This window comes from Mus caroli, unplaced genomic scaffold (genome assembly GCF_978045245.1).
Source record: "Mus caroli unplaced genomic scaffold, Mus_caroli_1 scaffold_9, whole genome shotgun sequence".
In the NCBI taxonomy this organism is placed as follows: Eukaryota; Metazoa; Chordata; class Mammalia; order Rodentia; family Muridae; genus Mus; species Mus caroli.
In genome coordinates, this window is record NW_028227264.1 from 103613002 (window position 1) to 103629573 (window position 16572).

Genomic DNA, 16572 nt, shown 5'->3' on the forward strand with positions numbered 1-16572 from the left:
GAAAGAGATGCCCATGAATATACAAGAAGCCTACAGAACTCCAAATAGACTGTACCAGAAAAGAAATTCCTTCCGAAACATAATAATCAGAACAACAAATGCACTGAATAAAGATAGAATACTAAAAGCAGTAAGGGAAAAAGGTCTAGTAACATATAAAGGCAAGCCTATCAGAATTACACTGGATTTTTCACCAGAGACTATGAAAGCCAGAAGGGCCTGGACAGATGTTATACAGAAACTAAGAGAACACAATTTCCAGCCCAGGCTACTATACCCAGCCAAACTCTCAATTACCATAGATGGAGAAACCATAGTATTCCACGATAAAACCAAATTCACACATTATCTTTCCACGAATCCAGCACTTCAAAGGATAATAACAGAAAAAAAACCAATATAAGGACGGAAACCACTTCATAGAAAAAGCAAGAAGGTAATCCCTCAACAAACCTAAAAGAAGACAGCCACAAAAACAGAACACCAACTCTAACAACAAAAATAAAAGGAAGCAACAATTACTTCTCCCTAATATCTCTTAATATCAATGGACTCAACTTCCCAATAAAAAGACATAGACTAACAGGCTGGCTACAGAAACGGGACCCAACATTTTGCTGCTTACAGGAAACTCATCTCAGAGAAAAAGATAGACACTACCTCAGAATGAAAGGCTGGAAAACAATTTTCCAAGCAAATGGTAGGAAGAAACAAGCTGGAGTAGCCATTATAATATCTGATAAGATTGACTTCCAACCCAAAGTCATCAAAAAAGACAAGGAAGGGCACTTCATTCTCATCAAAGGTAAAATCCTCAAAGAGGAACTATCAATTCTGAATATCTATGCGCCAAATACAAGGGCAGCCTCATTCATTAAAGATACTTGAGTAAAGCTCAAAGCACACATTGCAACTCACACAATAATAGTGGAAGACTTCAACACACCACTTTCAACAATGGACAGATCATGGAAACAGAAACTAAACAGGGACACAGTGAAACTAACAGAGGTTATGAAACAAATGGATCTGACAGATATCTACAGAACATTTTATCCTAAAACGAAAGGATATACCTTCTTCTCAGCACCTCATGGTACCTTCTCCAAAATTGACCACATAATTGGTCACAAAACAAGCCTCAATATCTACAAAAATATTGAAATTGTCCCATGCACCCTATCAGATCACCATGGACTAAGACTGATCTTCAATAACAAAATAAATAATAGAAAGCCAACACAAGTGGAAACTAAACAACACTCTTCTCAATGATACCTTGGTCAAGGAAGGAATAAAGAAAGAAATTAAGGACTTTCTGGAGTTTAATGAAAATGAAGCCACAACATACCCAAACTTATGGAACACACTGAAAGCATTTCTAAGAGGAAAACTCATAGCTCTGAGTGCCTCCAAAAAGAAACTCGAGAGAGAGAACACATTAGCAGCTTGACAACACACCTAAAAGCTCTAGAACAAAAGGAAGCAAATTCACCCAAGAAGAGTAGACAGCAAGAAATAATCAAACTCAGGGGTGAAATCAACCAAGTGGAAACAAGAAGAACAATTCAAAGAATCAACCAATCGAGGAGCTGGTTCTTTGAGAAAATCAACAAGATAGATAAACCCATAGCCAGACTCACTAGAGGGCATAGGGAAAGTACTCTAATTAACAATTTCAGAAATGAAAAGGGAGACATAACAACAGACCCTGAAGAAATCCAAAACACCATCATATCATTCTACAAAAGGCTATACTCAACAAAACTGGAGAACCTGGATGAAATGGAGAAGTTTCTAGACAGATACCAGGTACCAAAGTTAAATCAAGATCAGGTTAATGATCTAAACAGTCCCATATCCCTTAAAGAAATAGAAGCAGTCATTAATAGTCTCCCAACCAAGAAAAGCCCAGGACCAGATGGGTTTAGTGCAGAGTTCTATCAAACCTTCAAAGAAGAACTAATCCCAGTTCTTCACAAACTATTCCACAAAATAGAATCAGAAGGTACTCTACCCAAATCATTCTATGAAGCCACAGTTACTCTGATACCTAAACCACATAAAGACCCAACAAAAATAGAGAACTTCCGACCAATTTCCCGTATGAATATTGATGCAAAAATCCTCAATAAAATTCTAGCTAACCGAATCCAAGAACACATCAAAACAATCATCCATCCTGACCAAGTAGGATTCATCCCAGGGATGCAAGAATGGTTCAATATACGAAAATCCATCAATGTAATCCATTATATAAACAAACTCAAACTCAAAAACCACATGATCATCTCGTTAGATGCTGAAAAATTGTTTGACAAAATCCAACACCCATTCATGATAAAAGTCTTGGAAAGCTCAGGAATTCAAGGCCCATACCTAAACATGATAAAAGCAATATACAGCAAACCAGTAGCCAACATCAAAGTAAATGGTGAGAAGTTTGAAGCAATCCCACTAAACTCAGGGACTAGACAAGGCTGCCCACTCTCTCCCTAACTATTCAACATTGTACTTGAAGTCCTAGCCAGAGCAATTAGTCAACAAAAAGAGATCAAGGGGATACAAATCGGAAAAGAAGAAGTCAAAATATCGCTTTTTGCAGATGATATGATAGTATACATAAGTGATCCTAAAAATTCCACCAGAGAACTCCTAAGCTTGATAAATAGCTTCGGTGAAGTAGCTGGATATAAAATTAACTCAAGCAAGTCAATGGCCTTTCTGTACACAAAGGATAAACAAGCAGAGAAGGAAATTAGGGAAACAACACCCTTCTCAATAGTCACAAACAATATAAAATACCTTGGCGTGACTCTAACTAAGGAAGTGAAAGATCTGTATGACAAGAACTTCAAGTCCCTGAAGAAAGAAATTAAAGAAGATCTCAGAAGATGGAAAAACCTCCCATGCTCATGGATTGGCAGGATCAACATTGTAAAAATGGCTATCTTGCCAAAAGCAATCTACAGATTCAATGCAATCCCCATCAAAATACCAACTCAATTCTTCAACGAATTGGAAAGGGCAATCTGCAAATTCATCTGGAACAACAAAAAACCTAGGATAGCAAAAACTCTTCTCAAGGATAAATGAACCTCTGGAGGAATCACCATGCCTGACCTAAAGCTGTACTACAGAGCAATTGTGATAAAAACTGCATGGTACTGGTATAACGACAGACAAGTAGACCAATGGAACAGAATTGAAGACCCTGAGATCAACCCACATACCTATGGTCACTTGATCTTTGACAACAGAGCAAAAACCATCCAGTGGAAAAAAGACAGCATTTTCAACAAATGGTGCTGGCACAACTGGCGGTTATCATGTAGAAGAATGCAAATTGATCCATTCCTATCTCCTTGTACCAAGGTCAAATTTAAGTGGATTAAGGAACTCCACATAAAACCAGAGACATTGAAACTTATAGAGGAGAAAGTAGGGAAAAGCCTCGAAGATAGGGGTACAGGGGAAAAATTCCTGAATAGAACAGCAAAGGCTTGCACTGTAAGATCGAGAATCGATAAATGGGACCTCATAAAGTTGCAAAGCTTCTGCAAGGCAAAAGACACAGTCAATAAGACAAAAAGAAGACCAACAGATTGGGAAAGGATCTTTACCTATCCTAAATCAGATAGGGGACTAATATCCAATATATATAAGGAACTCAAGAAGGTGGACTCCAGAAAATCAAATAACCCCGTTAGAAAATGGGGCTCAGAACTGAACAAAGAATTCTCACCTGAGGAATACCGAATGGCAGAGAAGCACCTGAAAAAATGTTCGACAAGCCTCTTCTGGTCAGAACAGCACCAGGGTAGCTAGGGCGCAGGGTCAGCTGACACTCGCCAGCTACCCACAACACCTGCTACAGGATCTTAAGACTTCTGGTGAGTGGAACACAGCTTCTGCTCCAATCGAATTGCGTGCAGGACTTGAGACTGCATTAGTTAGGGAAGCATAAACCCGGCCTGAGTAGGGCCATAGGCCTCTTCCGGCCTGAACAGCACCTGGGTAGCTAGAGTGCAGGGACGGCTGACACCCACCAGCTACCCATGACCCCCGCCACAGGATTTTGAGACTTCTGGTGAGTGGAACACAGCTTCTGCTCCAGTCCAATCACACAGGACCTGAGACTGCTTTGGTTGGGGAGGCAGAAATCCAGCCTGAGTAGGGCCACAAGCCTCTTCCGGTCAGAACAGCACCAGGGTAGCTAGGGCGCAGGGTCGGCTGACACTCGCCAGCTACCCACAACACTGCCACAGGATCTTAAGACTTCTGGTGAGTGGAACACAGCTCCTGCTCCAATCCAATTGTGCACGGGACCTGAGACTGCATCAGTTAGGGAAGCAGAAAACCGGCCTGAGTAGGGCCACAGGCCTCTTCCGGCCGGACCAACACCTGGGCAGCTAGAGTGCAGGGTCAGCTGACACCTGCCAGCTACCCACGACCCCCACCACAGGATTTTGAGACTTCTGGTGAGTGGAACACAGAGTCTGCTCCAATCTTTAAACAGTGACAACGATAACAACTAACCCCAGAGATTACCAGATGGCGAAAGGTAAACTTAATAATCTTACTAACAGAAACCAAGACCACTCACCATCATCAGAACCCAGCACTCCCACTTCGCCCAGTCCAGGGCACCCCAACACACTGGAAAAGCTAGACACGTATCAAAAAGCATATCTCATGATGATGGTAGAGGACATCAAGAAAGAATTTAATAACACACTTAAAGAAATACAAAGGAACACTGGTAAATAGGTAGAAGACATTAAAGAGGAAGCAAAAAAATCCCTTAAAGAATTGCAGGAGAAAACTGCTAAAGAGTTACAAATCCTTAAAGAAAAACAGGATAACACAATCAAACAGGTAGAAGTCCTTAAAGAAAAACAGGAAAACACATCCAAACACATGATGGAAATGAACAAAACCATACTAGACCTAAAAAGGGAAGTAGACACAATAAAGAAAACCCAAAATGAGGCAACACTGGAGATAGAAACCCTAGGAAAGAAATCTGGAACCATAGATACAAGCATCAGCAACAGAATACAAGAGATGGAAGAGAGAATCTCAGGTGCAGAAGATTCCATAGAGAACATCGGCACAACAATCAAGGAAAATGTAAAATGCAAAAAGATCCTAACTCAAAACATCCAAGAAATACAGGACACAATGAGAAGACCAAACCTACGGATAATAGGAGTGGATGAGAATGAAGATTTTCAACTCAAAGGACCAGCAAACATCTTCAACAAAATTATAGAAGAAAACTTCCCAAATCTAAAGAAAGAGATGCCCATGAACATACAAGAAGCCTACAGAACTCCAAATAGACTGGACCAGAAAAGAAATACCTCCCGACACATAATAATCAGAACAACAAATGCTCTAAATAAAGATAGAATAATAAAAGCAGTAAGAGAAAAAGGCCAAGTAACATATAAAGGCAAGCCTATCGGAATTACACCAGATTTTTCACCAGAGACTATGAAAGACAGAAGATCCTGGACAGATGTTATACAGACACTAAAAGAACACAAACTCCAGCCCAGGCTACTATACCCGGCCAAACTCTCAATTAACATAGATGGAGAAACCAAAGTATTCCACGACAAAACCAATTTCACACATTATCTCTCCATGAATCCAGCCCTTCAAAGATTAATAACAGGAAAAAACCAATACAAGGACAGGAACCACACCCTAGAAACAACAAGAAGGTAACCCCTCAACAAACCTAAAAGAAGACAGCCACAAGAACAGAATGCCAACTTTAGCAACAAAAATAACAGCAAACAACAATTACTTTTCCTTAATATCTCTTAATATCAATGGACTCAACTCCCCGATAAAAAGACATAGACTAACAAACTGGCGACACAAACAAGACCCAACATTTTGCTGCTTACAGGAAACTCATCTCAGAGAAAAAGATAGACACTACCTCAGAATGAAAGGCTGGAAAACAATTTTCCAAGCAAATGGTATGAAGAAACAAGCTGGAGTAGCCATTATAATATCTGATAAGATTGACTTCAAACCCAAAGTCATCAAAATAGACAGGGAGGGGCACTTCATACTCATCAAAGGTAAAATCCTCCAAGAGGAACTATCAATCCTGAATATCTATGCTCCAAATACAAAGGGAGCCACATTCATTAAAGAAACTTTAGTAAATCTCAAAGCACACATTGCACCTCATACAATAATAGTGGGAGACTTCAACACACCACTTTCACCAATGGACAGATCATGGAAACAGAAACTAAACAGGGACACAGTGAAACTAACAGAAGTTATGAATCAAATGGATCTGGCAGATATCTACAGAACATTCTATCCTAAAACAAAAGGATATACCTTCTTCTCAGCACCTCATGGTACCTGCTCCAAAATTGACCACATAATTGGTCACAAAACAGGCCTCAATAGATACAATAATATTGAAATAGTCCCATGCATCCTATCAGATCACCATGGACTAAGGCTGATCTTCAATAACAAAATAAATAACAGAAAGCCAACATTCATGTGGAAACTGAACAACACTCTTCTCAATGATACTTTCGTCAAGGAAGGAATAAAGAAAGAAATTAAGGACTTTTTAGAGTTCAATGAAAATGAAGCCACAACATACCCAAACTTATGGAACGCAATGAAAGCATTTCTAAGAGGAAAACTCAAAGCTCTGAGTGCCTCCAAAAAGAAACTAGAGAGAGCACACATTAGCAACTTGACAACACACCTAAAAGCACTAGAACAAAAGGAAGCAAACTCACCCAAGAGGAGTAGATGGCAGGAAATAATCAAACTCAGGAGCTAAATCAACCAAGTGGAAACAAGAATAACTATTCAAAGAATCAACCAATCAAGGAGCTGTTTCTTTGAGAAAATCAACAAGATAGATAAACCCTTAGCCAGACTCACTAGAGGGCACAGGGAAAGCATCCTAATTAACAAAATCAGAAATGAGAAAGGAGACATAACAACAGATCCTGAAGACATCCAAAACACCATCAGATCCTTCTACCAAAGGCTATACTCAACAAAACTGGAGAACCTGGATGAAATGGAGAAGTTCCTAGACAGATACCAGATACCAAATTTGAATCAAGATCAGGTTAATGATCTAAACAGCCCTATATCCCCCAAAGAAATAGAAGCAGTCATTAATAGTCTCCCAAACAAGAAAAGCCCAAGACCAGATGGGTTTAGTGCAGAGTTCTATCAAACCTTCAAAGAAGAACTAATCCCAGTTCTTCACAAACTATTTCACAAAATAGAAACAAAAGGTACTCTACACAACTCATTCTATGAAGCCACAATTACTCTGATACCTAAACCACAAAAAGACCCAGCAAAGATAGAAAACTTCAGACAAATATCCCTTATGAATATTGATGCAAAAATGCTCAATAAAGTTCTTGCTAACCGAATCCAAGAACACATCAAAACAATCATCCATCCTGACCAAGTAGTTTTCATCCCAGGGATGCAGGGATGGTTCAATATACGGAAATCCATCAACGTAATCCGGTATATAAACAAACTCAAAGACAAAAACCACATGGTCATCTCCTTAGATGCGGAAAAAGCATTTGACAAGATCCAACACCCATTCATGATAAAAGTCTTGGAAAGATCAGGAATTCAAGCCCATACCTAAACATGATAAAAGCAATCTACAGCAAACCAGTAGCCAACATCAAAGTAAATGGTGAGAAGCTTGAAGCAATCCCTCTAAAATCAGGGACTAGACAAGGCTGTCCACTTTCTCCATACCTATTCAACATTGTACTTGAAGTCCTAGCCAGAGCAATTCGACAACAAAAGGAGATCAAAGGGATACAAATTTGAAAAAGATGAAGTCAAAATATCACCTTTTGCAGATGATATGATAGTAGCTGGATATAAAATTAACTCAAACAAATCAATGGCCTTTCTCTACACAAAGAATAAACAGGCTGAGAAAGAAATTAGGGAAACAACACCCTTCTCAATAGTCAAAAATAATATAAAATATCTTGGCGTGACTCTAACTAAGGAAGTGAAAGATCTGTATAATAAAAACTTCAAGTCTCTGAAGAAAGAAATTATAGAAGATTTCAGAAGATGGAAAGATCTCCCATGCTCATGGATTGGCAGGATCAACATTGTAAATGTAAAAATGGCTATCTTGCCAAAAGCAATCTACAGATTCAATGCAATCCCCATCAAAATTCCAAGTCAATTCTTCAACGAATTAGAAAGTGCAATCTGCAAATTCATCTGGAATAACAAAAAACCTAGAATAGCAAAAATTCTTCTCAAGGATAAAAGAACCTCTGGTGGAATCACCATGCCGGACCTAAAGCTTTACTACAGAGCAATTGTGATAAAAACTGCGTGGTACTGTTATAGTGACAGACAAATAGACCAATGGAATAGAATTGAAGACCCAGAAATGAACCCACACACCTATGGTCACTTGATCTTCGACAAGGGCTGCTAAAAACATCCAGTGGAAGAAAGACAGCATTTTCAACAAATGGTGCTGGCACAACTGGTTGTTAACATGTAGAAGAATGCGAATCGATCCATTCCTATCTCCTTGTACTAAGGTCAAGTCTAAGTGGATCAAGGAACTTCACATAAAACCAGAGACACTGAAACTTATAGAGGAGAAAGTGGGGAAAAGCCTTGAAGATATGGGCACAGGGGAAAAATTCTTGAATAGAACAGCAATGGCTTGTGCTGTAAGATCGAGAATTGACAAGTGGGACCTCATGAAACTGCAAAGCTTCTGCAAGGCAAAAGACACCATCAATAAGACAAAAAAACCACCAACAGATTGGGAAAGGATCTTTACCTATCCTAAATCAGATAAGGGACTATTATCCAATATATATAAAGAACTCAAGAAGGTGGACTCCAGAAAGTCAAATAACCCCATTAAAAAATGGGGCTCAGAACTGAACAAAGAATTCTCACCTGAAGAATACCGAATGGCAGAGAAGCACCTGAAAAAATGTTCAACATCCTTAATCATCAGGGAAATGCAAATCAAAACAACCCTGAGATTCCACCTCACACCAGTCAGAATGGCTAAGATCAAAAATTCAGGTGACAGCAGATGCTGGCAAGGATGTGGAGAAAGAGGAACACTCCTTCATTGTTGGTGGGATTGCAAGCTGGTACAACCACTCTGAAAATCAGTTTGGCGGTTCCTCAGAAAATTGAACATAGTACTACCAGAGGATCCAGCAATACCTCTCCTGGGCATATATCTAGAAGATGTTCCAATCGGTAAGAAGGACACATGCTCCACTATGTTCATAGCAGCCTTATTTACAATAGCCAGAAGCTGGAAAGAACCCAGATGCCCCTTAACAGAGGAATGGATACAGAAAATGTGGTACATTTACACAATGGAGTACTACTCAGCTATTAAAAGGAATGAATTTATGAAATTCCTACGCAAATGGATGGATCTGGAGGGCATCATTCTGAGTGAGGTAACATATTCACAAAGGAACTCACACAATATGTACTCACTGATAAGTGTATATTAGCCCCAAAACTTAGGATACCCAAGATATAAGATACAATTTGTTAAACGCATGAAACTCAAGAAGAACGAAGACCAAAGTGTGGACACTGTGCCCCTTCTTGGAATTGGGAACAAAACACCCATGGAAAGAGTTACAGAGATAAAGTTTGGAGCTGTGAAAGAAGGATGGACCATCTAAAGACTGCCATATCCAGGGATCCATCCCATAATCAGCTTCCAAACACTGACACCATTGCATACACTAGCAAGATTTTGCTGAAAGGACCCAGATATAGCTGTCTCTCGTGAGACAATGCCGGGGCCTAGCAAACACAGAAGTGGATGCTCACAGTCAGCTATTGGATGGATCACAGGGCCCCCAATTGAGGAGCTAGAGAAAGTACCCAAGGATCTAAAGGGAACTGCAACCCCATAGGTGGATCATTATTATGAACTAACCGGTATCCCAAGAGCTCTTGTCTCTAGCTGCATTTGTATCAAAAGATGGCCTAGTAGGCCATCACTGGAAAGAGAGGCCCATTGGACTTGCCAACTTTATATGCCCCAGTACAGGGGAATGCCAGGGCCAAGGGGTGGGGGTGGGTGGGTGGGGGACTGGGGGGAGTGTATTGGGGACTTTTTAAATAGCATTGGAAATGTAATTGAGGAAATTACCTAATAAAAAAAATAAACCATCCCTGCATCCCTGGGATGAAGCCTCCTTGATCATGATAAAAAAAAAAATAGTGTCTCAGAGCTACATTATAATGCATGGTACATTTATATTTATTTACTATACATACTTTAGTATTGTAAGTATGAGTTTTCCTAATACTTTGAAACAATTTTATTGAAGTATAGTAAATTTATATCTAATTTTGTCTTCTAATCTCATTTTATTAACTATCTTAAAATTTCAAACAATTTACTTTTATTTATATTGTCATAATTTATTTCATATTTATCATACTCTCCTCCAAAAGCAAAACATAGTTAATTGTATTGTTATATAACATATTTTCTTCATACTTCCCCTCCAGAATCTCTTCCTAAATCTTTTCCATCTCCCCACCCACCGAACTTTATATACTCTTTCTTTCTCAAAGAAAACCATAACTCAAAACAAAATACAATGTATTTTACTAATAGTCGCTCCCTCTCTAAACACCTCCCAGATCTATCCACCTTCCCTTTACTCCTGTAACTTTGTGTTCATGTTTGTTGTTGTTGTTGTTGTTTTAAAACTCATGAAGTATAGTTCTTGCTACCCAAATACACTTGGGTGCATAATATTCCAGAAGCAAATGGTTAAATCATGAGAGAACCACATTTTTATAAAATAGCTGTCTCTCCCTCTTCCAGTGGCTATCAATTGCTAAGAGCTCCATCAATACCAGTGACATTTTATGAGCAAGTCTTTTAACTTGCACCACATTTATTTATATTATGTCAACTGTAATGGACTCATATGTACAATTGCCCTGTTCTGTCAGGAAAAAACAAACAAACTAACTAACTTTCCATATAGTCATCCATCAACTTGGACTCTTACAAATATTTCAATCACTCTTCCACAATGATTCCTGAATCTTGAAAAGTGGAGGTTGTGATATGGATGTCCCATTTTGGTCTGAGTCTCCATAGTCTCTTATTGTATGAACCTTGCCCCGTTGTTGTTTTGACTGCCACCTACTGCACAAAGGTGCTTACTATTGATCGCTGAGAGATGAGGAGATTGAAGAGTGTTACAATAAGTAAATACATGTCTCTTTTTTACTATAACCATTTGGTATAGTAATAGTAATGGATTATTCCATGGTGTCTATGACCTGTTTAGTCACATACACTTGGTTTTATATCATGTAAGGATATTAATATGTAAATCAGGCCTCAAACTCAATCAGAAACTATTGGTTATTCCCATGACATTCATGCCAGTGTTGTTTATTGGAAATGCCAGTGTATTTTTATTGTAGCTCACATCAGTCACAGCTGGGTAAAGTTGGTAGTTGCATTCTTCTTCAACTTATCTGCACAGTTTGCTCCAGTACTAAGAAAGATAACTTCTCTTTCATTAGTAAATTAATAACCACTGATATTATCATCATCATCATCATGTATTGGATTTCCACTTGTATCATAAAATTTACATTGTAGAGTTAGTAAATGAGGATGAGGTGTCTTTGAAAAAATAAGTTTTAAGAAAAAGTACTATGCAGCCATCTGCATTTCCATTGATTTTCAGCACATTTATATGGGATTTTATGTAAAATCATAATTCTTTTCTAGGGTGAACACTCTTAAACTTTGTACATTATGTCTCACATCCAGATGTATGCTGCAAGCTTTCGTGAATATTTTCCTTGAATATAGAGATAAAAGTTGGCAAAGCTGTTATTATTTACTATTGAACATGAAACTTGCTTATTAACTGCTTTCATCTCATTTTATTGAATCATAGCCTACAGCTTGATCATATTCTCCTTGGATTTTATGTTGTATTATTCTTTTGATTTTTTGATCATTTTATATATTCATATTTCATTTTTGTTTTTCCCACATTGGTTTAAAATATAACTAAGTGTGATCCATTTTTATCAATCATGAAGTTTTCTGAATGTCTTGCATGCATGGCTTGGGGCTTGTAAAAATTTGAAAAATTTTAAAGCATTATTCACTTAGGTGCTTTTGCTCAGCTTTAAAATATCTTTCAAATTTGAGCCATTAAAATCACAAATAAATTTGATAAAATTTTATCTTAAAAGTAGAGCAGGATAGTTCATTTTTTATTGTCTTATCTGTACTTGTTATTAAAAGTTATGTAATTTTTATTAGATGCTTTCTTTATATACATCCCAAATGCTATCCCGAAAGTTCCCTATACCCTCCCTCTGCCCTGCTCCCCTACCCACCCACTCCTGCTTCTTGGCCCTGGCGTTCCCCTGTACCTAGACATATAAAGTTTGTAAGACCAAGGGGCTTCTCTTCCCAGTGATGGCCAACTGGGCCATCTTCTGCTACATATGCAGCTAGAGGTACAAGCTCTGGGGGTACTGGTTAGTTCATATTGTTGTTGTCTCTGAGCTTGCTCTGTCATCCAAAGGAGCTGTGAGGGACACCAAGAGCTTCCTGCTTTACCTTGGAGGTCTTCAGGGTTCCCAAGAACAACCAACTTGAATCACTGCCTCATCAATTCCTTTCCAGTCAGGTCTTCCTGAAGCACAGCCAGGAGAGGTGAATTGTTTGAGGTTCGTTGACCTCCATTGTTTGGCTCTGTGCTCAACCTTCCAACCTTAAGAGCTTTGGGGGACTCCAAGAGCATTTTGCTTCCCTGTGGATGCCTGTGGAGGCCCCGAGGACAACTAGCAAGGTTCACTAACCCACTAATCCATTGCCAGTTGAGTCCACCTAAGGCACAGTCAGAAGAGCTTTGCCCCTTGACCTCCATGTCTTGTCCGCAGTTCAGGAGTATCCCACTAACAAAAGGGATATCCAAATGGCCTAAGGACAGCATAAGAACACACTGAACAATGGCCAGATCAACATGGCACCATAAAAGCCCAGAAATCCTGATACTGGAAGCCCTGGATATTCTAACAAAATTAAAACAAAGGAAGTTTATCAGAAATACAACCTTATGTAGATAATAGAGGCCTTTAAAGAGGAAAATAAAATCGAACAGGTAAGAGATATGATAAAATAACCCAAGAAATGAATATGGAAATAGAAGCAATAATAGAAACACAAATTGAAGCAATCCTGGATATGGAAACCCTAGGCATAAGAACAGACACAAACATCATTAGCAGAATAGAGGAGATGGAAGAAAGAATCTCAGGCATAGAAGATAAGATGGAAGAAATTGATACATCACTTGAGCAAAATGCAAAATCTAAAAAGTTCATGACAGAAAATATCCAGAAAACTTGGTACATTATGAAAAGACCAAAACTAAGAATAATAGGAAGAAGGAGAAGATTCCCAACCTCAATGCCCAGAACATATCTTTAACATAATCATTTAAGAAAATTTCTGTAACCTAAATAAATAGATGCCCATAATAATACAAGAAGCTTACAAAATACCACATAGATTGTACCAGAAAAGAAAATCCTCCCCCACATAATAATCAAAACACTAAATGTACAGAACAAGCAAAGAATATTAAAAGCAACAAGGGAAAAGGTCAAGTAGCAGATAAAGTCAGACCTGTCAGAATTACACCTGAATTCTCAACTGAGACACCAAAAGCTACAGATTAACACAAAAAAAATTCTACCAGAGAACTCATAGACCTTATGAACTCTTTCAGCAAATTTATTAGACACAAAATTAACCCAAAGAAATCAGTAGCCCTCCTTTATGCCAGTGATAAACAGGTGAAAAAAAACAAGTTATGGAGAAAACATACTTCATAATAAACAGAAAAATATAAAATATCTCAGTGTAACTCTAACCAAGCCAGTGAAAGGCCTCTAGTACAAGAACTTCAGCCCCCTGAAGAAAGATTGAAGAAGTCATCAGAAAATAAAAAAGATCTCCATTGCTCAGGGATCAATTGGTAGGATTAGCATAGTAAATATTGCCACCCTACCAAAAATAATCTACAGATTCAATACAATCCTTATCAAAATTTATTGATCTTGAAAGAAGAATTTTTAATTTTATGTTGAAAATCAAAGAAGCAAGGCTAGCGAAAACAATCCTGTATAATAAAATAACCTGGATTTATTGCCATCCTTGACTTCAATCTGTACTACAGAGTAGTAAACCTTGCATGATGGTGGTATAGAAACATACAGATTGATTAATCCACGCAAATCAAAGACTCAGAAATAAAATTACACATGTATGGACACTTGAATTTTGACAAGGAAGCCAAATCCATACCATGGAAAAGGGAAAGCATCTTCAACAATTGGTTCTGTCCTAACTATATGTCTTCATGTAGAAGAATGCAAATAGATCTATATTTATGACCTTGCACAAAACTCAAGTCCTTGCGAATCAAAAAACTCATCTTAAAACCAGATACAATAAATCTAATAGAAAAGATAGTGGGGAATAACCTTGAACTCATTGTATAATGTACTGAAGAGAACACTTCTGGTTCCGGCAGTAAGATGAACAATTAATAAATGGAACCTCATGAAACTAAAAAGCCTTTGTAAGTGAAAGGACACCATCAGTAGGGAAAAAAGCAGCTAATAGATTAGAAAACCATCTTTACCAATTCTACATCTGACAGGAGACTAATACCAAAATGTATAAAGAACTCTTAAGTTAGATTCCAACACCTCCAAATATCCCAATTAAACGATGTGGTTTAGATTTAAACAGAATTCTCAACAGGGGAATGTCAAATGGCTGAAGAACATTTAAGGAAATGTTCACTGTCCTTAGCCAGCATGGAAATGCAGATTAAAATGACTCTGAGATTTCACCTTATACACACTATATATAGTGTGGCAGAGATCAAAGACTCAATAGACAGCCCATGCTGTTGAGAATGTAGAGCAAGTGTAATACTCTTCCATTGCTGGTTGGAGTGAAAATTTATACAACCACTCTGGTAATAAATGTGATGCTTTATGAGAGGATTAGGAACAGTTCTACCCAAAGATTCAGCCAACCCCCTCCTGGACATATACCCCAAAGATGTTCCAGCATCTAACAAGGACACTTGCTCAACTATATTCATAGCAGCTTTATTCATCATATCTAGAAACTGAAAACAACCTAGATATACCTCAACTGAAAAAAATGGATAAAGAAAATGTTCATTTACATAGTATGATACTATTTAGGTACTAAAAACAAGGACACAATCAATTTGCAGGCAAAAGGATGGAGCTAGACAATATTGTGAATGAGGTATCTCAGACACCAAAGGACATGGACAGTATGTACTCACTTATCAATGGATGTTACCCGTAAAGCCCAGGAAACCACACTAGAATTCATGGAAGCAAAGAAACCTATTAACAAGGAGGGTGCAAGAGAAGATAGTTGACTCATTCCCAGAATGGGAAATAAAGTAAATATAATAGGTGGATGGAGGGAGGGAACTAGGAGGGAAATAGGAAAAAAGAGCTGGGAGTGGGGAATCTGTGTTACTGAGAGCAGGAAAAATAAAACAGAATTAAAGTATGGGAGGGGCATCTTTAGGATAGTCCAGAGACCTAGGATGGGGGGTAGAGAGGCCCCAGGTACTATGGAGGAGAATATAGCTCAGACACCTAGCAGTGGGAGGTTTGGATCCTGAATTTATCACTTCCTGTCACTGGGCAGAAATCCCGGTGGAGGGATGAGGACAGCAACCTAATATCAAAGCCTTCAACCCAAAACAAGATACTCAGAGACAAAGATAGAGCAGAGAGAGAGGTAATGGCCAACAAATGACTGACTAAAATTGAGACCTGCTTTATTGGCAAGAACCAATCCCTGACACTGTTAATGATACTCTGGTATTCTTTCAGAGAGGAGCCTATCATAACTGTCTTATGAGAATCTTACCCAGCAACCAATAGAAGCAAAGACAGCCAAACATTAGATGGAGCTTTGGAGTTTTGTTGAAGAGTTGGTAAACAGATGAAGGACCAAAAAATGACAGGAACTCCACAGGAAGACCAACAGGGTCAACTATCCTGGACGTTTGGGGACTTCCAGAGACACAATCACAAACCAAAGTGCCAGCATGGGCTGGGGCTGTGTCCCCTGCACTAAGGTAACAGGAGTACAGCTTAGTCTTCATGTGCATCTCCCAACAACTGAAGCAGAAGGTGTCCCTGAATCTGTTGACTGTCTGTGGATTCTACTCCTCTAGCTGGGTTATCTTGTCTGTCCTCAGTCGGAAAGTATGCAACTAGTCTCTCAGTGATAATATGTTTGTGTTTGGGAGTTAGAATGAGAGAAGAATCTGTGTGAGAGGGTACTAGGAGGAGAGGAGAGCTGATATTGCCATGTAAAGTGGATGAAATAATGAATTAATGAAAAGTTAGAGTTTTTAAATATTATATTTTCATATATAT